The following is a 26,703-nucleotide window of genomic DNA, read 5'->3' as shown; positions in this document are numbered from 1 at the left end:
AGCCATTTCCCACCTCCATGTGACCTGTCATACTCCAGGAGGGATAACTTTAGAATCTGGGCAGTCTGAAAATTTCACACTGCAATTCCACCCACATGTGGGATGAAAAAACAAATTACTTTAGGAAGGCAGAGGGATTTTAATAATTAGTACTTAATTCCCAAGTGACCTCCTGTCTAGTGCAAACTACAGTAGTGAGTAGGGCACTTAGGCTTCCAGCCGACTGGAATGAAAAAGGTATGTCATGTCTAAGTCACCAGACTTGGTGAGAACTGGCACTGGCACTTGGAAATCCCAAGGAGCAAAACGTGGCCTGAACTGTACCCTTGTTAAACACCTGCAGCAGAGCTATAAAAAAAACCTTGGCATTTTAGCCACAAAACTGTAAACTAAAATCTGAATTACTAGGAAGAATCTAAATCCTTTAGGTTTTTACCAAGTCCTTAACAAACTGACTGTTTTTGAAAATGTTTGCCTAAATATTGCCAACATCACGTTAATTAGGCTCACAGCTCACATCTCACTGTGCTGGGATGTACAAGTTGGGTATTTTGACTCTCACATGCAGGACCAAAGGAGGCACCATTCTAAGACCATGCCTGCTGTATCAGGTCGTACATAAACCACAAAGCTTCCCTTGCCTCCCTTGCTCTTCTCCTGAGCACTGACTAGAGCACCAAACTGCAGCTCCGGCTACTGTTGAAGCTGTTTCATTTTGTAGGAAATACTTACCTGATCACTGAAAGTGGAAAGGGCACAAACAAGTGACTGACTCTAACAAGCAGAGCACTAACATAAGGGAAATGTTAGTTCACATTTGCTGCACTGCTTCATTTTTAAACGTAAACTTTGTAGCTTACGTAAATGTAGTATGGTAAATATGGTCAATGTAATGCAGTGTAGACAGTTTGGGATGAAGTCCTGCCCCAAAATGTGCTGTATCTGATGTTTCAGGCATTCTTGCAGGTGACACAAAGCTAATTTACTCCTCCCCTAATCCCAATCCTAGAAACTCTGTCTCCAAAACAATTGTTGTTGGCTGGATGGCAGAAGTTGCTTCTCCCACCGATCAGCCAGCCTGTCTCTTTTGCATCAGGCCAATACACTGATGCTGAAGGTTCCTTCCAAGACCCACTCTCCAGTGACGCCCACCCAAGTGAAGGTAAATCAGGCAATGTAAACTGTTAACAAGATTAAACAAGAGCAAAACACCCAGAAATTTAGCAGTCAAAAATTAACTGCCTTTGGATGTGTCCAAACGCAGAAGTAGATACCTGGAGAGTGTAATGGGTGGAGGGAGACTATCTATACAGTAACTTCCTTGCAGAGATGAGCCTGCTCTGCCCTTACTCGAAGGTTACCAGATGTAATGCAGACACTCGCATTCATGTTGCATTGAGTCTGAGCCAGTAAACCCTTTCTCAAGCCTAGCAGCTCACCTTGGTGCTGCGCTAACTGAAGCTGCAAGGGCTGTCCTGAATGAAGGCAGAGCAAGCTCAATCTGTGTGCAAAGGGTCATGCACGAACATCTCAAGAATTTAAGTGCCTACTGAGTTAATCAGCAACCAAGGACTTTACAGTCTCAAAAGTACTGAAGTACTGGATTTAACTGCCCAGCGTAGTATTTTCCTGTATCTACTGTGCAAGCAGATGCTCAGCTGTCCATCAGTGATATCAACACTTCTGCAAAGCTGGACAGTAACAGATACTAAATGTCTGTAGCTGCTTAACTGTCTCAGTGATCGAGTCATATTTACACCATTTGCTTTCTAAACTCATTCATTCCATGGAAACTAACACAATCTGGGTTACAAAAGCGGCTAATCCTGACCGAGTGCTGAACTCCGTGGCAAGGTTTAGCACTGATAATCTGAGGACACAAGATGGCATTCATCTCTGACCGCAGAGCTGCAATGCTACCTACCTGTCTCCTCATTATGTGCTAGGCTAGCAGAGAAACCAAACGATCTCAACAGGCCTTCCCTGTTCATTATGAGTCCATACGTTTTTGGGGAACACGGATGCCTATTTTTGGAGATAAAAACTGTGCTGTCAGGCAAGGAACCAGGTTTAGGGATATATAATGTTTAGAAGATCTCTGTATGGACCTGCATTCGTTATTGAAAATGACATTAAATATTTGACTAAATGTTTGCATTTGTGCTACCAGACTGGTGCAGTATAAGAAACTACTTTGCAGTCATAGAAGGATACACTAGATATCTAATTTGAAAAAGGTCACAGTGCATCTGCTCCACATACTTCTTGATCTCCTTATAGCAAAGTTAGCACCTCTGATAAAAAGACTAAACGTCACAAGAAGCATGCCAAAAATTAGAAGGGCATACACAGTGTTTTAGGCTCTGCGAGAACAGTGTAGCTGATAATTTGGGCAGCAATGATTCTTTTCCCACTGAACACAGCAGTGGTTAAAAAAAATCTATCAGTAAAAATAATACTACACTTTAAAGCAGGCCTGGCACCAAAAGAAAACTGTGCTTGTATTTTATGGTCATCCATCTCTGCTCAGAAAGAACTGATAGTTTTCTTTTTTCTTTTGACTTAGAGATCCAGTGAAAGTGTCTACTAGAGCCAGAAAAAGGCTATCAGCTCACCAATGCAAAATGCCAATCAAAACTCTTATTAAAACCAAAGTGAGAAGCTGGGCAAAGCAAAAATCCCATCTAACAAGAATACAGTTTTAAGGTGTGGGGGAAGGAATACTATTTTTGAAAGACCGGAGTTACAGTAATATGAAGGTTTTATGTAGTGGTTCTTTATAAATCAGACAAAGGCTGGCTTTTCCCCCTACCTCCCTAAATACCCTATCCAATAATTAATTTAACTGATATGGGACAGCTATATCACCCCTGAATAAAGTCATTTGTATAGATCTAAAAGCAAATGCCTTGGCGGAAAGACAGGGGTGATCATTATTTCAAAGCTCTTTTTTATTTTTCCCCCTACTCTTAAGACTTGTGAAATTATTTATTTGACAATCTGAAAATAAAACTTGAGCTGTATTAGCATGTAGGTTGCTCAATAAAAGGGAAAAAAGGGAGGGAGAGGATTAATAAATTACATGCTAGAAATGGGAAACAAGATTAGAGGTGACATTTTGGCAATGCCTTCTTCACAGCGAAGAAAAAAATGAAGTAAGATTAGTTGGAGGGGAAAGAGGGAGTCAATCAGTAGGAAAAATGAAATATAGAAAATGTGAGATAGACTTTGAAAAATTGAGGAGTTGATTAGGATAAAGGGTGCGATAAAAGTGACTTTGTAGCAAATAGGGACATCACTACTATCAAAAGGTAAAGAACACTCAATGAATCAGAGGGTTAGAAGGTAGGCTGGAGAATACCAGGCTGATAGCAGTGAAAATGCACAACGGAGAGGATGACAAGAGAGGAAAAAGGTGAAAACAAAGTATATTACTGGTGCTACAAATCCAAGAGCACTGAGTTTCCCCAAGGCCCCTGTCTGTGTCCCTCCTACTTTCTTACATCTCCTCTGATAATGTGGATGAAGAGTAAGTTATACACAACCAGACAAGAAAGAGCAGTCTGTGTGGACTCAAATTTAGGCAAGACTGGATTTTCAGCCAGTTTGTTTTCATGGGTCAACATTGATAGATTTGTACCCTACAGCAAATCTTGAATATGCATATCAGGTTGCTTCCTCTAGCATATTACTATAGCAACAACACTTGAACTGCTGATATTTGACATCACTGGGGCTGCTGTTTCTTTCTGTTGTCAATGGCAAGCCAAAAGAATGCTCCAGCCAGTGCTACTTTTCTGCAAGGGCAATGGACCTCTCCTTCAACCTCCCCATGGCTCCCTAGAACCCACTACCCTTCCATTCCTCAACCTCCTCTGTCACTGTTAAGATCTCTCTTCTTTTTTTCCCCTCTCTCCCCCTCTGTTTATATGCTGATATTTGTAGTGGCTGTTTGAAACTCACTGTAAATGAAGTAAGAATGTGGGCAGGACAAGCAGGAACTCCCTGTGCCGTAAATGAAGAGAAGTGATCACTCTGCATTGGCTGTAGCCTGAGCAGGTTTTTTCTCTTTTGATTAACCACCTTCTCCATTCCTGGTATATTTGATAAAGAGTTAAATGGATCTGGAGGGGGTAGAGTTCCACTACCATGAGATACTGGACAGCTCTTTGCCTCTTCTCCATTTGCTGGCTCTCCACCATCAGCACTTGGTCTCATCACAAAGCCAAAGCACCTGTTGCTGCTGAGTAGTTAGAGTGAAGAAAGCACACACAGATTGCTTGCTCTCATTTTGAATCTAGTGGGTTTGCGTGGCAAGCTTTTGGTAGCCGGCAGGGCTACAGGGCTGACTTCTATAAGAAGATGCCAGAAGCTTCCCCCATGTCTGATGGTGCCAACGCCAGCGGGCTCCCTGACAGACCCGTGCAGAGCTCCTGTAATTCATCTTTAGGTGAAAAAGATGAGTCCCCCAGACACCAGCTCATCTTACTGCCTTTGCAAGTATCAGTAAAATGCCTACTATCATTTCTTGCAGTCTTCACCAAGAGACAGGGTACCACAAGATGTCCTCTCTATGCAGTAGCAACTGTCATACCCTAAAATGCTCATTTGCAATTGCAATTACTCCAAAGCATCTAAGTCTAAGAAACAAGGTAGGTGTTTCTTTCCTGTATTTAAATGCAGGATTTAACTAGTAACTGACCATCATATCTTGCCAATGTTTACTTTTTGAATCGTAATCACTGTAACTACAACTGCACTGAAAATTTGCATCAATTTGTCAATGAAATTGAGAGTAGTTAATGTATAAAAGGTAAATGTTTATGTTCTAAGTCAGTAGGAATAAAATACTGCTGAGACATTTATTAACCTTGAGAATTTCAAATGAATGCATGTTTTGCTCATGGTCTTGATGGGACATCATTTCACCTAAACACAAAATGCAGGTAGATCTACAGGGTTTTCTTTTTAATTTATCAGCAGTCTATGAATATAATTTTACTTTTCAAGTGTATTTTGTTGTTAATGATAACTGTTTTCGAGATTGTTTCACAACCAGCTTTTAATTAGGATGACAAATTTAAATTTGCCTTTATTTTTCTTTCTCACAAAGTGTTCTTTATTCTCTATTAATTTCCCACTGAGAATTTTTTAAATGAAGAGGTTTTGTTTCAGACTTTGTAATCTCTTGAACAGACTTTACAATAATGTAATGTAAGTCTCTTTCACGCAGTAACCTGCTGATTGGTTTTTTTTTTTAGTTGTGTTTGGAAAGCTAAGTAAGGCAAGAGGTTAAGTAAATCTCTAGTTCCCTAGGTGGTCAATGTGTGGAACATGCAGATACATATCTATACCCGGTATAATCTCTTAAAAACTCTGCAAATTTTGCTTAACTACTTGGTCTGCTTGTTTTTTAAAGTTGTGGCAAATATATACTAGAAGAACAACAGCAGTACACAAGAAGAGATGTCAGGCAGTCCCTTACCAAATACAAAATATGGTGCTTGCTTGGAAGTGCTTGTTAGAAGATCTTAACTTCCAGATTGCTGAACTGCCATCAAAGATTTCATTAAAGCACATACAAAGTTACCACTTGTTAAAAATTATTTTCAAAAGAATCCTTCCTAGATTTTTTAAATCCATCTTGATCAAAGACCTTAAGACAAGATTCAGCAGTCAGAGCTGACAAAATATTTCTTATATAACACGTAAGGAATCCAGTTTAATCTGAACACCTTCAGCTAAAAGTTTTAAGTTACTGAAAGAAAAACATAGAGTTAACGTCCATGATTTCAGCCCTACCATGACAGGACCTTTAACCGTGCACTGAATGCACGTGCATTAGTTGAATGACATTTGAACTTGTACACTAAATTTTCAAGTCACTGGGCCAAATTTTTTCAAATTTTTTTTTCTTTTACTGACCTTAAAGAATCTTGCAGCTTATTGAGTTTCAACCAAAACTGTACCTTACCTCATGCAGTGTTGCCTCTGTACCTGGAATAAAGACGCTGCTGCTATGTTCTGAAGAGAACAGTGTTGTACAAATATTAAGATATTAAATGAGAATACTGTAAGATGCAAGGAGGAAGGTTTACGTTTGAAATGTACAACAGGTAAGGTCTAGCATTATGTGCATTGTGGAGCTACATCTACAATACAGCATTAAAGGTAATGGAAGAAAAATCTGGCAGGAAGAACCAATGATTTGACCAAACGTTAATCAAAACCAAACAACACAGATGTGCCAATACAGCTAGTGCTCTCAGTTTTCAGATATAAATTCTGAAGAGGAAGGCATCACTGAAGTATGGCATAGTATTGTAAGTTGAATTTGCACACAACATAATAAAAAAAAGAAAAAAGCTAAAAGACAATCAATGAAATTGGCAAAAAGGCCAGACATGATGAAGTTCTAGTTCAAAACCAGCCACATGGTTTTCAATTTCTATCTTCAAAGTGGAAGACTTCTAAGAGAGGATACTGAACTGGAGCTTTAGGAAAGTCAAGTAAGTTTGGGTGAAAAGAAATGGGATATAAAAATGAAGGAAGAAGTTACAGAAAAAAAATTGTTCCTGGACATTAACGTTCTGTCCTAGAGGGTAGTACATAGCATGACATCCAGCAGAGCAAATACTATAACAAAACGTCTAATTGCAAAAAGTAATCAAAGGTTATGGAACGAAAACACAAACACAGTGGTATATAGGAGTAAATGAAGTTAAGAGACTATAACAATGGTAAGAGAAAAAGGGATATGCTGAAATTGTATATGAAATTTTTTGTATAATATGCATAAGAAAAGAAGAAACGTTTGTAAGGGCTGAAAGGAGTACTGCAGTGGGGAAAAGAGATTCAGAACATAAAATATTTTTTGCCATGAAGTGACACCAAAAGAAAATAAATCTATCTATCTATCTATCTATATATATATAAAATACCAGATAGGTATCAAAGGGAATCAGTTTCATATAAAAGAGGATCAAGAAATAACAGTACCTGAAGATTGACACAGCTTTAGAGTGAGCTGAGAGCTGTGCCAGAATTCCAAACAAAATGACAGTTGGTTAGGTAAGCCTCTCAGAGAGATGCACAGATGAAACTGCTTTAGGAAATTATTGTAAGGAACCAACATCTATATTCTAAGACAGTCTGGTGAAATTCACTCCTGAATGGAGGATCTTTGCAAGTTCCTTGCAGTATTTAAAATTTCAAGTTTAACAATCAAAGAGTTCCCTAACTGTCATAGTAGAACTTTGAACAACTGGTAAATAAGATGAACAGTGAGGATATAAAATCTGCAGAGATGACACAATTTCTTAGAATGTACAAGGTGAGAAGCCAATTTCAGGGAGGGTGATTACACAAAGCTCAATGAAGGCACATCACACAAGACAAAGTTCAATGACAAAGTATTGGAAAGAATTATTTAAGCATCTGTTACTCACTGCTAAGTTCTAAATTAACTTCTTACAATAAAGAGGAAAAAGAATCTCTTCAATATTTTTTTGAGTCTTCAATGGAACCTTAGTACAAAGGAGGGAGAACAATTCTACAATCTCTCCAAATTCCTGCAAATTAGGAGAGGCCAAAGAGCTGTAAAGATATGTAGTCAGGTGTATGCATGTATTTGTGATTACTGCCAGTCTTTCTTCCAAAATTATTTTGTGATGAAATTAATATGACATGGTCAGATGAATTTCATATCTAGTTGCATGCTAGAAAGCAGGGAAAAAGGGAAGAGGAGAAGGTGACAGAGAAGAAACAAAAATCTGGTCAGATCAGCCATCTCACTGGTTTCTTATTCTTCATTCTCTAAACATCGTAAATAGCCTTCAGAGCTCCTCAAATAGGAGGAACTAAATCATTAGCAAGCATAAAAAGCAGTGAGGACACAGTAAGTCAAGACAACTGCTAGAATGCTACACCATGAAACCTGATCTGTAATTACACAACAGATTTCCAATTAAAGCTCAAAAACCTATCAGAAGGCAAGATACTTGGAAGCCAACAAATCTGACATGGGAACAATGTTCATCAGTAGAGTGTACCGAAAACGTGATTAGGCAAATGCAGCTTGGGTGTAAACATCTGTACTCTCACAGCTGCCTGACTGGGCCCTTGGAAGACAAAGCAAAGGTCTCTGTTAAAGCTGAATGCAGTACTGCACACGTACAATGCCTGTTGGTGTTGCTAATAAAATCTAAGAAGGGAGAGCAAACTGAAGATATCCATAATACTGAAATTGGTTGTATTTTGAAAAGGAAGAATTAATGATGAAAAAGCTCTATATGCTTACTACAGTGATGGCTCCTTGGCTTGTGTCCATGCTACATAAGCACTTGTCTTCACCGTCTGTGGTGTGTGAGGGCACTGGAGGCTACTGCAACTGCCATATGAAACTCTTGCATCTGATGTTTAATTTACTGCACAACAGAATGCTTTCGAAAACAAAATGAAGTCTTTCCTTCCCTAAATAATCTTCCTTCCCCCTCTGCCGTCATTGTCTTTGTAATATTTTATGATTTCTCATATAACACTCTGGGATATTGCCCCACAGAGGCTGTGTTTATAAATATATTGCTGAAATGAAATACCTGTATGGTGTTTCTTACTCACAGTACAGCTTGAGCAGTGGCAGACTAGGCTATATGCATATCTTAATATTTTATTTTGAGTTTTTCAGTTTTTGTAATAAAGAGCAAAAAGGAAGCAAAGAAAACAAGCTTCACATTGATTTAGGACTTCAGGGAGAAGAATAAAGCTATTCCATCTATTTTACAAATGCGAATATGCTTATAACATTGATCTCAACAGTGTAAATCAATAATACCCAGAGCTTCCCTGTCCCCCCCAGATTGTCTGCAAATTATAAATGGTGGTTACAAAAGTATAATCAGGGTGAAATATTATCAAATCTCACACTCTACACATGCTGTAATTCAAAAAAGAAGCAGGTATCTTGGAACTTAGAGTTTTGATGTTTTAATGAGTGCACTATTTTTTCTAGGGAAGTATCCAGTCTTTTGCTGAAGGAACAGACTGCAGCTTCCAAATGACTGCAATTCTCTCTTATGCCATTATAGGAAAATCTTTTTATCCTGTCACCAAGCTCAGTGCACTCAGGCGGTATAAAGCAGCTGACAGCTAACATTAGTAGTATTCAATATAATCAGATTGGGTTGTGCATCTGACACAAGGAGCCACTAAGACACAAAGAAACACTAGAACATATTTTGAAATTACATCTTTATCATGGAGTAAAAAGCAGTGTTTCACAGCCTTTTCAGAACTTTGGTTCATATCAAAATAAGCCTTTTGGAAGTGTTTCCAGATTCTCAGCTGTGTTTGTTAGGAATTAAAAAAAAAGGAAGAAAAAAAAAAAAAGAGGGAGGTTTCAACAGGTTCAGTTCTTGCCTTTGTATGACCAGTGAATCTGGCACGCACCCTCCTCCTCACCCATGCATTACTATTTCATTATGAATATGAAGTAGTGTACCTTCAATAGAGACCAGAAGAACTTCTACTAAGGTGAGCTTAAGGGATAGATGGTGAGAATCAAATCTACTGAAGCAGAGATGTTTTTCCTATGTCAGTTGAATGTTTAAACCCCTACAGCACCAGATATAAGCCCTATTTTTTTATAAAATCATGTTCCTCCTCCTGATACATTTTGCCCGAGACCTAAGCTCGTAGGAAAGCTTTCGCTTCCATTTCCCAAAGACTGCTTTGTTTGTCAATACCAAGAGAATGCATCAACCATCTCCTGCCTACTAAACATTTTAAACATCTAAATGTCCATAGAGAACATCACTGCTAGAATGTGACACGCTGGATGTTAGGTGCTTCCAGACTTCGGCTTTAGCTAAGACTTTTGACTACCTAAAGTATGGACTTCCATGAATTTAGCCCTGACTGATTTGTCTTGATTCCTGCAGAAAATCTAGAACGGAACAGGGAGTTTGAACCCACGTATCTCCAAATTCCAACATCTTTTTTCCAGTGATCAATTTGATTTTACCACCCTGTTCAAATGATTTTTTGTCAGAACTGGCCAGTTAAAGCAACTCTAAAAATAGCAGATTGTTTCTAGAGGAGAAAGTAGCACTGTTTGCCATCCTCCAGCCCTCACACCTCAGATTATGGAGAGAAAGAAAGAAAGATAGATGAGGGTTACATTTTTCCTTTTTGCTCTTTCAAGGAACTCTGACTGGTTTCAGCAATAATGCAGCAGTATTTCCAGATAATTAATATTACTGGTATGATGTTAGCAGTCAGGCTGCTGCAGCCAACCTCAGAGATAGTCATGCTTTAGGAAGTGATAGGCTGATATTATAAAGATCACTGTAAATAAAATAAATCTTAGTGAGAAGCATAACTAGTTAGTTAATGTGTTTGTACCAGACCACAAGTAGTAAGTCTTGGTGCCTGCTTACTTATAGGCAATAATAGTGAAAGCAATGAATGTTTCTCTGTTGCTAAATGCTTAGTTTCAGTCTCAGTCATTTAAAGTAACAGTAGTTTGAAATCTTCCTTCTACTACAGTAAATAGAGGTACAGAAAGGGTACTGCTAGTGCTAGTAAATAAGACAAGTAATTTTACCACATGGTTAGCAGTGTTTGACCAGTATAATGCAAGTTTGTTATTATTTGCTTTATAGTTACGTTACAAAGTTCATGCTAAAAGGTGTATTTTTTTCTGGAATGACAACTAGCCAATTTTTTCCTGACTTCTGAAACCACCTAGAAAGAAATAAAGTTTTGGAAGATGTTGAAAGGCAGACATGAGCCTGATGACAGACTCCATCAATAACTTGGGAAACAGATGTAGTGTTTGTTCAGACTTTTTAAACTGGTCTGGGAATTATTTTTCTGACTATAGTTTAAGACCCTCTTTTCCACATTGATGTGTTTATTTTTGTTCAAAAGTTTCACATTTTTACCAGGAAAAAAACCCTAAATGCTTGTGTTTGTTTTGCGGAGTCTAGGGGTGACCCCAGCTTTACACTGCTGTTCTTATGTGCATCTATTGCAATAGTTTACAAGTTGCTTGAACCTTTTAATAAAGCTGTCCTCACAGTAACCCCATGGGTAGGTAAATGCTATTATATCCACTTTGCAGACACAGAGCTGAAGCACATAGGGACTAAGTGATTTGTTGAAGTTCACACAGAGAGTATAGCAGAACAAGGACTTAAAATCGCCTTCCAAATTAGAGGGCTTGAACTTCTGCTTGAGGTACTGCACATCCTTTCTCTTACCTGGCCATCCCTGTGCCCCCTTTTCACTGCCACTCACCCACCACCACAGACTCCGCTCCATCATGTACTGCATCTCACCTCCTTCTGGGCATGTGTCCAACCACATCATTTAAATAACCTGGGACTTCACAGAAAGTTAAACGTAAGAAGGCACTTTACACACACAGCTATTCCTCACATACCAGCCTGCAAGACACAGCCTCTCAGAGGGCCCATGGAAGGTGGACTAGAAAGAAAAACCTGAAATTCCAAAAATGAATTTTAGAAGTGTCAAAGAGATGTTCTTCCACTCTTTCTGGACTCTTCAACAATGCTAAAAAAAGTATTCCTGGGAATATGGTGGAACTTTTTGAGCTGCGTCTCCTGGAACCAGGAGACCTGATTCACTATGCAAGCTGGAGACATTTTTTTTCAGTGTAAAGACACTTACTAATATCCTACACTTGGGTAGATACCAATAAATATAATACAATATAGTGAGTACAGTATTAAATTATATAATAAATAACATCTATTATATAGCATTATAGAAATACACACTAAAATATAAATAGAACAGGATCTCAGCCCCTAAGGTTATGGGCATGGCTTTCAATTAATCTACTTATCAGGAAAAAAACTGGTTTTTTTTTTTTTTTAAGCATGACTTAATTGCAAGCTGGCTCTGTGTAATTCCTTAACAAACTAGGTCCTTGTTCCATAAGCACACTGAAAACTTCTCTTGTGTTTCGTATGGAGATCCAATAATTAGTCTTATTTAGTTTAGATGAAATAAATAATTTCACAGCCACTTCTCGTTTAATAAGGTTGGTTGCAGCCTTTCTTTTTTCTCCTCAGCTTGTGTATTTTTGTTTGGAGCGAACATAAAAGCATATTTTCTTGCCTGCTGAGTATTCATTAAAACCACTTCCAAATCTTTGCAACCATTAGTCCTCACTATGTTCTGATCTTACTGGCATATTGATTTAACTGTAAAAACATTCCTTTCTTCAAATAATAATAGTAAAGATATTAACTGAAAGTTTTGAAGGACAGCTCTTCATCTAAAGGCCTAAACTACATCTTATGATGGCACGCAGCTCCACCCTGAGCTGGGAAAATGGTATGAATAACAAGAACAGCCCCTGATAATGGCATTGATAACTGGTATAATTATCTTGTAGACAAACGGGGAACTCCAGAGCTCTAATGGCACCTGAGAGGCACTATCAGAAGCAGGTAAGAAAAATATAAACATAAACCAAATTTCCAGGTTTCCAGTGAAGCCTATGAAACGCTCCCTTTGTGAAACTGTAATTTAATATTCTTCGGGGTTAGCAGTCTGAGCAAAATTACTGATCAGCTTTTCAATACACAGACTGAGAATGTCTTCCTCTGGTTAAGGCGACACACTGCATGCAATGCAGTAGATAACAGCTATATTAAAAGCCTACTTAAGCTCTTCATTACAGCAGAATTCTGTAAATAACTGTGTTTTAAGTACCAAAGATCTTTTATGCATAAAGGCCTGAAATTATATAGACAGAGTGACAACGCTCTGCAAAAGCAACAAGAGACACAGATACTAGATCATGTTATTTTGACATTCCAGTTTTCAGACAGTGTTATAATAACACTCAGCCAGCACACTAGCAAAAGTACACAACCGATTAAAACTACCTAACAGGGAAATACCGAGGACACAGACCACTTATTTATCTCTGTCTGTCCTAGAGACCGCTGTACTGCTAATTGCAGTTAGTTGCTGTAGCCATGCTGCTCAAAGCATATAAGCATGACAAAGTAACAGGAAAAAAGTAATAGTTTATTCTTGCTAGTAATCAGATACGGTAATAAAAGTTCTCTCTCCCTACCTCTGCTCTGATTTGGTACTGCTGATTACTTCTCAGAGAGAGTTAAGAACAATTATGATAAAATCACGGAAGTCATAATTTTAATGTCAGACAGAAATATTGCAGTGCAGACCACTGTAATAAATGTTAAGCTGTTGTCAAGAAAGAATGAGATAAATGATACGATCCATTCTCCACATCTAACTGAACATACAGAGCTATAACTATTATTCCATTAGGTTTGTCTAGGCTGAAAAATTGTATGCTAATGGATAAAATCTTAATCACAGAAATAAGGGCATGAAAATCATTCAGTTTAGCTAAGATGCTTCATAATTATCAGTTACTCTTTCATTTGTCCTAACTCATATCAGTAGTTCAGTCACACACCTCATCATTCCCTGAAAACTCAACCTCTTTGCAACTCGTCTGTAAAATTTTCCTTTTAACTTCAGTTTACTGTTGATGCCTCTCTAAAGAATTTTGTGTTACTGTACATTAAGACCATCCTATAAAAACACAATTTGTTTTACTACATTATAAAAAAATGCTAGTTATCCTGACACATCTGTGTTATCTGTGCAGTCCCACGGGAAACACTCATGCAGTGGAAAGGAATATGTTACAATTTGTTTGGAAACATTTTTACAATCACCAGGTGAGCCAGTAATTGCTCATATGAAAATGGTTATCTCAACACATTAGCTCAAAGATGGAGATTACTGTGTGCGCAGAGAGTATCAGTAACTGCTACTGAACTTCTCTGGCAAATCTAGCTAAGTAACTAGCCAAATGAAATAAGTAATGGAAATGGGAGTGTTCATACTCGAGGTAAGCAGGGAAGTCTTCACTAGGAAATAACACTGTGAGCAGCTGATTTGGAGATATTTAGTTCAATTACCTGATGTTGACCGTGGCTTTGTAGACAAGGGAGACAGAAGCCATCCAGGTTTAGGGTTTAGCCTCTATCAGCTGGACTCCACTACAGCCTGACTACACTAACTGTAGAGTCAGGACTCTTCAAATTTAACAACATTTCTCGAGCTTGTAATCTAAATTACCATAAACTTCTGATGAAGACTGGGATTTAATGAGAGACTGATAGAAGCGAAGTATCTCTTAACAAGGGAAGGCACAGAAACCTGGAGAGGAGTTTTTCCTGTTGAAACCAAGATATCATTCATGACTGGAAAAAGTGGATAGTACAATACAGACAAACACTTTTTAGACTTTGAGGAGCTTTCTCTACCTCCTGCTGATCTGCCTGCGAGGGTTTTGCTCTCTCAGTCTCACTCTCTGAACAGTCTTCTTATGGCTCCCAGCTATGAAGCAGAAGGACTTAACTTACTCTTTTCTTACATGTTAACAAAACATGGTTACTATCAGCACTTGGCTTCTAGAGGTAGCATACTCTGCTTAAGGTTTTACTGCCCGAACCCATCTTGTATACATGGAGGATCACAGCTTTATTTGTAGGACTGACTGATTCTTCCTAGCAAAAATATTCTAATATAAAACTAAAACAACAAAAAAATCAAACAAAAATAGCCTTTTGCTAAAACATTTTGAAAAAAACTGATCTTTTCCTTTTACTTCCAAGCAAAATACAAAAGTTATTTTGAAAAATAACTTCAAAAATACAAATGCAACAGCTCAGACATCCCCCTGAAAAAGAAGATCTGTTGGAAACTGTCTTTTATCTCTAGGCAGAATCGAAGGAGTTTACTCTCTCTCCCCACCCATACTTATCCAATGCTTTACAAAACAATTCTAAAATTATCTTCTGTTCACGCAGTGTTTTTAATGGCCTTTTTTGTTTGTTTGTTTGTTTTGTTGGTCAATTTTATTTCTTGTTTTAGGCTGTTTTCAAGAAGTCTTAAGCTTTCCTCCCTTTTTCCAGGTCTAATTATTCTTCATATACTTGTGATATATCTAGAACCATATTTCTACAGTCTTCTGTTTCTAACTGTACGTTGTTCATGACTGGTGATCATCCTAAGGTTTGTAATGCTATAAATAGAAGTTGAGGAGCAAAGCACATCCCTATTGTTATGATGTGCTGAACAAACAAAATGCATTCTTTTGTATTCTGTAAATGGACTGTTATCTTGTCCTTCAATACTCAGATGGTTTCCCTTCGTAAAAAAATTTAATAGATAATTTTACAGCTGAATAACATTTGACCTTGGAACTGCTCATTGAAATCAATGAGGCAAGTTGATTTTTATGCAGCATCTATGCACTAAAAAGGCACTTTAGGCAATTCCAAACATGAGATAGCATAGCAATAGGAAACACTAGTTTCTTGAAACATGAAAGAGCTTATACACTCTGCAAGGCTTGCAGTTACTCCTGTGTAAATTTCTAAGTAAGTGTTATACATTTTATCATAGTGGGACTCATATAAAAAACTTACACAACTGCTGCACTAATAAGGAAATGTAGTGATCCTAGGAGTTTCATCACAGCAGAGTATTTCTAGCAGTTTTGCTATTTTTTTCGTTTAAAAATCTCTCCAAGGACTACCAGCATATTTCTTTTTGAAGCCAGCAACTACTGCTAAATGGACTTGTTTTTATAAAGGCATAGCTGAAGCCTACTATGATAGACTAGTATTATTAATCTTACGTCTCAAAATTTAAAGCTTAGAAATCCAAATCCAGACCACACTATTAATGTATGGTCTGGAAGCACATCTGTTGAACATCATGCTTTTTATCCATAGGTTGATTGATTCTTCTGTGTCACTTGAAGCCTCTCTTCAATAAAATGCAGAATCACTGATAGTTTGACTTGTATTAATCCTGAATATAATCTATTAATGGAATAAAACACCATATGCAAGTGTGTTACTATATTTAACAGACAGACTAGGAATTTCTGGGCACTCTTAATCTGCAGAGTGAATCTGGTCTGGTCTGCACAGATGTCTCATGAAGGTGTAAAAGACAGTGTGAAACTAAATTCAAACCTATGTGTAGGTTTGAAATCAACAAGGAAATTCATACCTTGGAGAAAAACAAATAGCTGGTCCTAGTCAACTGTTCATCCTCCTTTGCAGACACACATTTAGTATAACAAACTCCACCAATCCCTTTTTTTCTTCATTTTTTCCTTTCCTCTGACATTTACAGATCCCACCCCCCCACCACCCCCAATCTATGGCAGGTTCTCACATTTCCATTTATTATGTGTTGTGTGACCACAACAGCACAACCATATAATTATCTTCAGTTCTGACATGAATGACTGTGCAGAGATTAGGTACTGGATAGTTTGTAGCAACATGCTCAAAGACAGAAGAAAATCTGAATTATCAGGGCTAAAAAAGCCAGATGCCCCACCATCACCACCAAGAGGCAACACAGAACCCAAGGATTTTACTTAAGCTAACAAAAGGACTGGAAAGCAAAGATCTCAGCATTTTGTCAAAAACCTGTAATAATACACAAATATGTTATCCCCCAGAGAAAAGAAACACACGCTTGATCCCTGCTATCTGAGGTCTGTCGAAAGGTCAATAAAGGCTGCTATTACAGCTTTAAAATAAAATATTCTGTATCATGGAACAATTACCCCCTCATGATATAAATTACAAATTAATTTTTGCTGATTATTATACATTGAATTCATTTTAGAGAACAACTCACCAGAGCATAAATGTCAATTTCATTATTATTTTTTTAAAACTAGGATTCAATTTTGCATTTCTATCATATTCAAAAAAAATAATTTTCTATGTAACTCAGTGGGATATTCATATGTGCTCAGAAACTAATGAGGTATGGGAAATAGATACACTATCATAAAAGGAAAATTACTAAATGAGAAAAAAAGATTTTAAAAGGTTCTCTTAGAGTAAAAAGAACAATTTCATCACCAAATGGGACAGCTTCTTCACTATATCTCTTTGCCATCCCAAGTGGTCTGTTCATTTATGTAACTATTTTGGAACATTCTCCTGCTTTTACTGACTGAAAGAATCCTGTTCATTAAACATCTTTGTAAAGTACTGTTAAAAAGAAAGCTGAAGTAATAAAGTTTATAAAGACCATTTTAAAAATAAAACTCTGCTCATTTTCTTTTGGTAATTCTGTTTCGACTACAGTAAATAAATGGTTCTGTAAACCACAAACAAAATAAGGGGAGCACAGAGCTGTACTACCAAGTAACACTCCAGCATTATTTTTAAGTAAACTGAGTAATATCTTTTTCATCTTGTGGCCTGAGCGCCCCTTTTCATTTGGTGCACTTCAGATAAACTGGCTGGTCAGTGCTTTCAAACGGCTGCTTGCCATACTCCAGTTCATAATGAAATCTCTGACTTAGATCTGCCTGCTTTCAAACTTAATTTTGGCAATTGCACAAAGATCAGATGATTGGTATGAGCCGATTCAGGTATGAGCACAGGTATTCAGGATTAACATGTGGCCTGGTGTAATGGCAGTATATGATGTCAGCCTGGACATGAATGTAAGGTGTGACCCTCCAACAAACTGGCAACAGTTGCTGGAAAAGTGCTGTTACAGATGAATTAAAAATTCTCTTTAATTAAGAGCTACATGTTCAGAGAAAGTTAGTGAAAGATGTCTCTAAGCACAGTAAGAAAAATACATATTCATATTCTGATAAGGCAATCAAGATGTTGATGTTAATATTAGAGCAATAACTTTAATTGTATTTCAGCAAACGAATGGCAATTAGAAAACAAATTATCTCAGAGAAGCATGTCTGCTGCACAGCTTAGCCCAGAAGGCAAGCCAAAAGCTAAACCTTTTACTTGAATTTTAATGCAGAAGATAAATAGACACACCTCTGGAGTTATTCTAAATAGAAATACCATAAACGGTTTAAAGTTAGTCTCAGACACAAATGTAAAAATTGGCTTTTCTCTTGAAATGGGTTCTTTGTTGCTGTAACAAACATTAGATGCAAGAGTAAAATATTACTCTGTGCTTTAAAGATGGGGAAAATGTAACAGATGTTGGCCATGCTAATTAAAAAGCATATGTGTATAGTTAATGATTTCCATTAGGGTAAGATTTAGTGCATAAATGCAATATTAATGATTCAAGGTGAGTTTTCGTTTTACTTCTCAGTGCTATACTGTTTTCACAGTGACCGACCACAACTACAGCCACATTTTCTGACAGAAATAAACACACACCCTGCTTTGTATCTGATCATATTAACTCTAGAAAAAAATAAATGATAGGGTTGCTTGAACCCTCTTCCAACCAGAATGACAACAGCCAGCCAGTGTATGCCTCACTATACCACAGGGTACCAAGAAACAGACTGGATTTTCATGAACATAGTAGAGAACTAAAATCTGGTATAACATTTCCAGATTTAAAGTCACCTTCTATGATAAAAATGCCTCCTTCCAATAACAATATACTCACGTTTCTAGCCATCTGTGTTCTTCCTTCTCCCTGGTCCACTCCCCCAACATAATATGCCCCATCTGTCAAGATGAAAGTCTGTTCTGACAACCCATTCACCTCAGTGCTGTAGACCTTTTTGGTCTCTGTGACTTGGCATGAGCTGTATTTTGCTAAAAAAGTGGTGGTATAAAATGCTTAGGCATTACTCAGCCGTCCATGGTTACAGTTATACTATTTAGAAAACTTACAAAATCTTTTTATCAAGCTTGAACGGTTTTAGTGATGCTGTAACGGAATCCACCCAGATTGCAACAGAACATTACAATTTTCAACCATCAAATTGTGCATAAATGGTAAAAAGAAGGACTGCAACTGAGATCTTGATCCTTAAAAATCTCCCTACTCAGAAAGGAAATCTGACAATTTCTTATTCTACCTGCAATGCAACAGTCCATCTTGGTTCTAGAAAGCAATTAAGTACCTCATTAACTTTAAGCACCTGCTTAATTCCCATGGCTTTGAAGCCAGTGGGAGTTAAATGGTTGTTCCTGAATTTGTGCAGGAAAAACATGCTTGCTCAAACTTGCAAAAAAGAGAGATTATGTCTGCTAAACTTGTTATAGACTGGTTTAATAAACTTTATGGTATTTAACCTTCATCTTTATTACATAAAAAATCAGGCTAGAGCCCAAATGTGTGATGACATTTAGGCTGTATCTTCAAAGGATACACTAAACATCAGGTGATCATAACAGTCTATTTAGAATTTGAAGTTATACTCATCAACTCAACTGACCACTACTACCGAAGGGGGGTGGGGGTGGGGGATCTCGGAAAAAAAGGATTAAGAATCTTCTTGACAAAGCTTAGGCTTTTAGGAGACTGACGATAATGTCTTTACTGAACATGAAGTTCTTTCTTTTTAGTATGAGTTTTACACTAAAGGCTCCAAGATTTGCATGAAAAACGTGAGGTTTCTGTCAAGAATGTCAAGATGGGGCAGCCAGGTGTTTTATAGCATTTAAAATACACTCACATAGGACATGTCAGCCTCATGGTATCTGTGTTCACACTGAAGAAAAATATATGTAGAAATATATATGTAGGCTACAAAGATGTAACAAGAGAATCTTCCAAAATGTGCCCTTTAAATCATGTGCTGATTTAAACATGTGCCTATTATGCATGGACTGTAAATAACTTCACTGCCTTCTCTACCAATGCCAAACAAGGAGAGATGAAGGGATTACAGTGAGCAAGGCTGAGAGACACCGCTATGAATTTCCAACAACACAGCCCTTTAGCAGGATGAGGCTGGGGAGAAGTTATGAGAGCAGACACGACCTGTGTACTCTTGCCTGCAGAGCCAGGAAACGGCACTACGGGGTGCTTTGCAGAAAATGAAACGTACAATGCCAACTCCTGGGAAAATATTTTCTGATGAGTTGGTAAGGAACAGAATGGTAAGGTCACTAAACTACCTAAAACTACCTTTACTTTAACAAATATATCAAAGGCTTTTATGGTATATTGTGAACTTCATTTTAGTACAGCAAAATATTTGTGTGTATATATATATATATCAATAAATAAAAGATGTCCTCTGGACTGCTAAACACTTCAAAGTACCTATCTGAAAGTTTTCTTCCCTGTTTCCTAAAATAAAAGTATCAACACACTGATCATAGTGCTTTTCTTATAGCAGCCATTTACGTTCACAGGTGATCAGAGGATTTCTTGGTAAGCCTCTTTGATCTTAACAGGATAATAAAACCCAAATCTTAGAAATTGCTGCTTTCAGCTGGTGAAATTAGTGGTGGAATGTGCGATGTATTGTTTGCTTGACTACATGAGTAGCCACATCAGCCACAGTATCTTACCCACAGCACCAAGCCCTTTTCTACTTGCCAGGACCTCAGCCATAGACATAAAACCTGATGAAAATCTGCTTTATTGTTTGATTTTACTAGCATTATTACAATAGTTTCACTTAAATTCATCAATGGTGGATCGAGTCCTACCACCAAAAGTGAGACATTTTCATGTCATGTAAAATTCACAACAGTAATTTTTTTAACTGTTTTTTGTTTAGTTTTCAAAATGTAAATTAAATTTTCCAGTAGACTTTTCAAGCAGTACATTCTTTTAAAATGTATTGTGAAAAGTACTTCTCAATCTGTCTGCATTGCTTTAACAGCAGAAGACAGGAAAAAGCTGCAGAGAAGAATCCAAAACGCTATTGGATTAAAATTCATGAAGGGCAGTTTCTCCCTTCAGTGTCAGAAGTAATTGCATATACACTGAACATTAGAGCAGTTCCTGAAGTTGCAAACATAAGCAGCAATTTAAAAGTGTTGCAATCCTTTGCATCTGGTAATATTTTTCTGCAACTTATCCATTGATATTCTATCAATAAAATTGTGATTGAAGTGGTCACGTGATTTAGGTAACAGTCTAGATTAAAAAAAAAAAAAGTTATTATTTCCAATGTTAGAGATACTGTAAGAAGAATGTCTATTAAAACCTATGTGGAGTATTGGACCTACTGATGCCATGGGGAAACAGATAAACCAAAAAAAAAACAAAAACCTGTAGTGATTCCTAAGCCACTAGTTGCACAGTAAATATACACATAATTCAGAATTTTCTATATTCGTAGTTTTAGTGAACTTTAAAATTTGACTGTTTAGTGCAAATAACTTATACTGAGGACATCAGGTTTTATTTAGACTCTTTATACAAAAGCTTATTACATTTACATCACAGTGTGTTAAAATTCACAGGGAAGCTTCTGTGAAGAGCACACTCTATCTTTTCCTTATTTTTAAAAATGATTTGAAAACAAATCCATCGTACTTAGCATTTGTACATGGTACTCAACCAACAAGCCTAAACGTTACTGAGTGACAGAATTGGTACAAAATATACTACAGCACTACGTACTGCATCAATTTTGAAGTTAAGGGGACCATTTGTAGTGTGGGAGAATAGGTATTTTCTTCCTAAGAGAGAAGCCAATTTTGTTTGCTAGATTCGCCAACAAATATAACAGTACAGGTCAAACACTACTCTATTTCTAATATAAAGAAATAATAAAGAACCATATATGGTACAAATGATCTACACAATCTACACTATGTGCGTACATACACAAACCCTGGTTACACGGAAATGTAAACGCAAGGTTTGCAATTTCCAGGTAGAAGTCATTCCTCCTTTTTCTGAAAGTGAAAGGTGGCAGCTGACCCTGGATTCACACTGGTATTTCACCAGTGGAGAAGGCACCTCCAGCCTACCTATCTGAATTATGTACTTCTCTTAACTTTAATTAAATTAAATGATCTTTGAAGAATTTACTACAAAGAGAACAAAAGAGAGAAAAAGATAAATGAGAAAGGGGAATTTAACAGCATTTTATTGCACATAACACCATGTCCTTTGCCTTCATATTATCTACCAGTAAAATGCTTTCTAAAAGTGAAAATTAATTATTTTCTTCTAAGTTTATTAATTAATCATATCTTTTTTATGAGAGACTGATTATTTAATTTTAGTCATCAATGGGAATGTTGAGCTTCTTAATACCAGACTGAAACCATGTAAGAAAAGAGTATTAATTAGTTTCTTTCCAAAAAGCAGGTGGAAAAGGCAATTTAATTTAACATAGACAGGTACAGGCCCTGATCTCATGTGAAATATCATTACTGTCTTTCTTTTCCATAACTGTTAAGTTAAAATTCTACTATTCTGAAAGTTACTTTGTGGCCTACATGAAGTAAGTTGATGGTTTCACTCTAATTCCCCATGTTTAGGTGCCAACATCACAAGGATACTGTCAGAGCTGTCACTCTTTGACACACATGTTGACAGGCTTATTAGATAACAAAGATTTAATGGGCACAGAAACTGAATGCAACTCTTGACCGTATGGGGACTGCTCCCTGAGGCACACACAGGACACCTTCCTTGAGAATTTTAATTTCCAGTAACACTTAGTACTCTTGTTCTGTGGAGAAACTAGATGATCTCAGTCTCCTTCCTTGTGATTTTCTCCCTGTTTATTACACATGCCTTCTGCAAAGTTTTCAGTGGAAAAGCCCCCTTGGTTCTCTGGAATGGTTAAGGTGGGAATTAAAACTGTGTGGTGTGTGGTTGTCTGAGGTCACCTGCGGTTGTCTGAAGATGTGTTGGCATGCGTGTCTGTGTACTTAACATACAAAACAAAAGAGAACTTTGACAGAATGCAGCACAAATTAGCTGTTTGAGCATGCAGAGAACTGCTGAAAGTAGTTAAAGGTACAACTGCAAAAATTGTGTGCCCCCAGGACACAGGACCACGAGAAGGGTTTCCTCCAATGCCTATTTTATCCCTTTTTTAATAGTAGGGGGAAAAGAAAGCCTGATAAAGACACAGACCCATTACTAATGCATATGATAGTATTTTCAACTAATCATGCAAAAGCTTCAGTAAATATATCTGAAGAATTTGAAGAGAAATTGAGTGATGTCCTTGACTCACACAAAACCTCCACAATATTTTCCTGAAGATGCATCTATAGTGACAAAACTTGCCAACTAGCTATCATGAGAAGTGCACAGCACCTTCTCAGGTCACTTAAAAGTGAACATAGTAACTCTGATGTACTATAATTAAGGAAGATAACATCATCAAAGATCGAGATGTTGAAAGCAAAATATTGAGTCTTTTTCCAAATAATTGAGTTTCATAAATCAGAAAATTCAGTTATTACAATAGGGCAAATTTTAGCTTCTGGTACCATTCCCTCACACCACGTTCCTGCATTGTACTTTCTGAAAAAAATGTTTTAACAGCTAGAAGCTGAAATATTTTATACATTTCAAATTTAAATAAAGAATATGAAGATCAAATAAAAGTTACGAAAAAGTTGTTGCCCGGACAACACAGAGGTAAGCAAAGTCCTGTAATGATTAATTCAAAAATCTCTCCCGACAACATTATCGTACTCCATAGATGGAAGGCAGCCATACAGGCAGATGTTGATGTTGACTAAGTACATTTATTCTAAAGAGTGACATCCGTCTTCTGCCAAGCACAAGAGATGTGTGACTACATCTGTTCACTCCACTAAGGGAGCATACAGGCATAGGACAGAAGAAAAGGCTGCCATAAAATGAAATGTTAATCAGTGCACAGAGTCCCATTTGAACCATTAGGAAGTCTGTACTTCACCAGCCCTTAGGATCAGCCTGTCACAGGTCCCTCGAAAGGCAATGAGGGCTGTGCACTTGGTGTCAATGAGGGGAGAAAAAGATCAAAGATTAGGGCTTAAGTTTGACCATTATCCATGGATCCTTAAATAGCTGATAATAATAAACATCTGCTATCTACATGCATATATATTTATGCACACATATCCACACCCAGAAACACATACACGTGCGTACTATTATGTCAGTGTACATACACTCTTTGTCTTTTTACAATAGAACTGGAAAACATAATTCTTAGGCTAAATTCCTACATTAAATGCGAAGATCAAAGGAATCAATGGTGGTCCTGGAATGAATACATTCTGATGGTACTGTTCATGAGAAGTATCAAGCTGATTTCCAGTAGTATCATTAAATAATATGAGACTTGTAGAGTTCACTCAGAGGTCTGAAACATGCAAAACCAATTTATGAATATATCCCTCATTTAGCAGCTTAGGAGTTGACGTTATGTTGCACCAGTGTCTTCACTTACGTTTTAGGGGTCTGCAGGGCAGCCGGAACAACTGCCAACTGCAGTACATGAGTAAAGGAAAATAAACATTTGCATATTTGCACATTTATGTGGTTAAATGTGTTCTTCTATGAATGCATCTTCAAATGTTACTTTACTATTAATGTGTATATGTATATAATGCACACACACACACATATATATATAAGTTTCCTGACTTCCCTGACTAGTTGAGCTAACAATTGGAAGTCTTTTCTAAGTAATTCTGTGCTATGTTCTCTTCTTCTTGCTGGGTCCTGTTGCCCTGGGTGCAGGTGAAAAGGAAATTAACAAAATCTCAGAGATCTTTAAAAAGTAATTGAAACTACTTAACACCACCCCCACTCCCAATGTTGAACTGTATCCTAAAACAAGGCAGTAAAACACACTTATATTGATTGCTAACTTATTTTCATACTTTGGCTACAGATGCTCTGCTTTTTCACCAGTTTTCAAAATCTGTCCATATAGCACTTCTACCAGCTCCCACAGATGCAAGGGTGGCTGATTTTTGACCACATATTTTGACCATCTGAAAAGGTATTCTGTAAGGTCATGCATTTGCTTTGATGTACATACAGTACAAGTAAAAAATATAGTTTCCATGGTGTTTTGTTACTGACAAGTTAGAAGTTATAAAGTGAAATTGGTCATTTGCATGTATAATGGATAGGCAAAAAGCACAAATCTGTGGTTTGAAGACAGATTTCCTGGCTAAGAGAGCATGTGGGAGATTTGCTTTCAATAACTCAAAGCTGATGGGCTTGATAGGACAGCCAACTCATCCTGAATGCTATCATCCATAGCTACTGGCAAAAGTGTGCTGTAAGATACCAGGTATGATTATCCACTGAATTCGCAAGGACACTGATGAACATGGCTCCAAGACACAACAAATTAGTAACACCCTCTGTTATTATATCCCCAAACTAAAGGCAACAGTAACTTTTCTGCCAGAAGGGGATATGCAGTAAATGTAGTACTGTAAGTTTGTTTCGATAAATTGATGTTTTAATGACAGTTTCTGTACATTTTGTCTTCACTGCATGAACTGCCAGTCACCTACAAAGCCTTTCCTTCAGTATTTCATGGCTTTTATGCAAATATTTGATGTTAATAGCTTCATATTTTTTTCCTTGGTTTGCTTTGTATAGTTTTGCTGAGTTGCATTATGCAGTCATTAAAAATGAATAGCCAAAATAAAAATATTTCATATTGGAAACCATACTTAAAAATTAATGGTGCTTTAGCAAAAGACTTTCCCATGATTTCACAAACAGCAGAAACTTCATAAGGGAATGGTTAATCAGCTGAAGACAGCATTTATCTGTGCTCTGTCTACATCTGATGCATTCAATATAAGTTCCTATAGTTGCTTAAGCTATATAGGCTTGTACACACAGACCAAGCAGTGCAACGGTTGGTTAAAGCTACCTCGTCCTCTGTGCAGTGTGCTGCCAGCTGGAGGTACAGCACAGAATTCCCTTCCACTCACAGTGCTTAAAAGAACAGGAAATAACTTTTTACAAATTCTTGTGCTTTGGACAAATTACAGTTTCCATTTTCCTGTGGATAACAACAGTAACTCCACTGAAAAAGCTCTTCAGGATATCCAACAGAGAACAGAAGAATGACAAGTTCTGTTTCAAGAAAACTAAAGAAACACCCCACAGATTGTACTAACTTTATTTACATGAGGCACGGTGCCACAATAGCCTGATTCCTCACTGTTTCTCTTTTATGGATGGACTGCGAATCCATCAGTCTCACACAATCAGAGAATCCCGTAGTCACATCTGGACCATCCTCAATGATAAAGTTACTCAAGGGATGCACAGTGTACTTGTCCTGGTTTCAGCTGTGATACAGTTAATTTCTGTCTTAGTATCTGGTGCAGTTGTTGTGGTTTGGATTTGGTGTGAGAACAATGTCGGTGACACAGTGATGGCTTTGGTTGTTGTTGGGTAATGTTTATACTAAGGGGTTTTCAGTTTCTCAGGCTCTGCCAGCAAAAGAGCTGGAGATGCACAGGAAACTGGAAGGGGACACAGCGAGGACAGCTGACCCCAACCAGCCCAAGGAATAGACCATACCACAGAACATCATGCTGGGCTTATAAACTGGGGGAAGAAGGAGGAAGTGGGAGATGTTCGCCATTAGGGTGTTTGTATTCCCCCATAACCGCTATGTGTGATGGAGACTGGCTTTCCTGGGGATGGCCTGCCGACGGGATGCAGTGAATGAATTCCTTGTTTTGCCTTGCTTGCGTGCGTGGCTTTTGCTTTGCCTATTAAACTGTCCTTACCTCAACCCAGTGCTCAACTCAACGAGCTTTCTCACTTTTCTGTTTCTCTCCCACATCCCACTGCAGGGGAGTGAGTGAGCGGCTGCGTGGGGCTTAGCTGCTGGTTGGGGTTAAACCACAACAGTACTTTGATGGGTGTGTGTTGAAGAAAAAAAAAAAAAGAAAAAAAGAA

At 37.5% G+C, this 26,703-nt stretch overlaps 1 long non-coding RNA gene across 1 annotated transcript in view; it reads left to right on the top strand.

Annotated features, from left to right (window-relative positions):
• The window catches only part of LOC308072959, a 50,720-nt gene extending 24,017 nt beyond the window's left edge, over nt 1–26,703 (top strand). Inside the window, exon 2 of the long non-coding RNA XR_013931859.1 lies at nt 1–26,703. This exon is cut by the window's left edge and continues 9,373 nt beyond it. This is a non-coding gene — a long non-coding RNA (uncharacterized lncRNA).

Source organism: Falco punctatus, assembly GCF_963210335.1.
Source record: "Falco punctatus genome assembly, chromosome: 14".
Taxonomy (NCBI): domain Eukaryota; kingdom Metazoa; phylum Chordata; class Aves; order Falconiformes; family Falconidae; genus Falco; species Falco punctatus.
The sequence above is the reverse complement of the archived record's forward strand: the minus strand, read 5'-3'. Positions and strand labels throughout refer to the sequence as shown.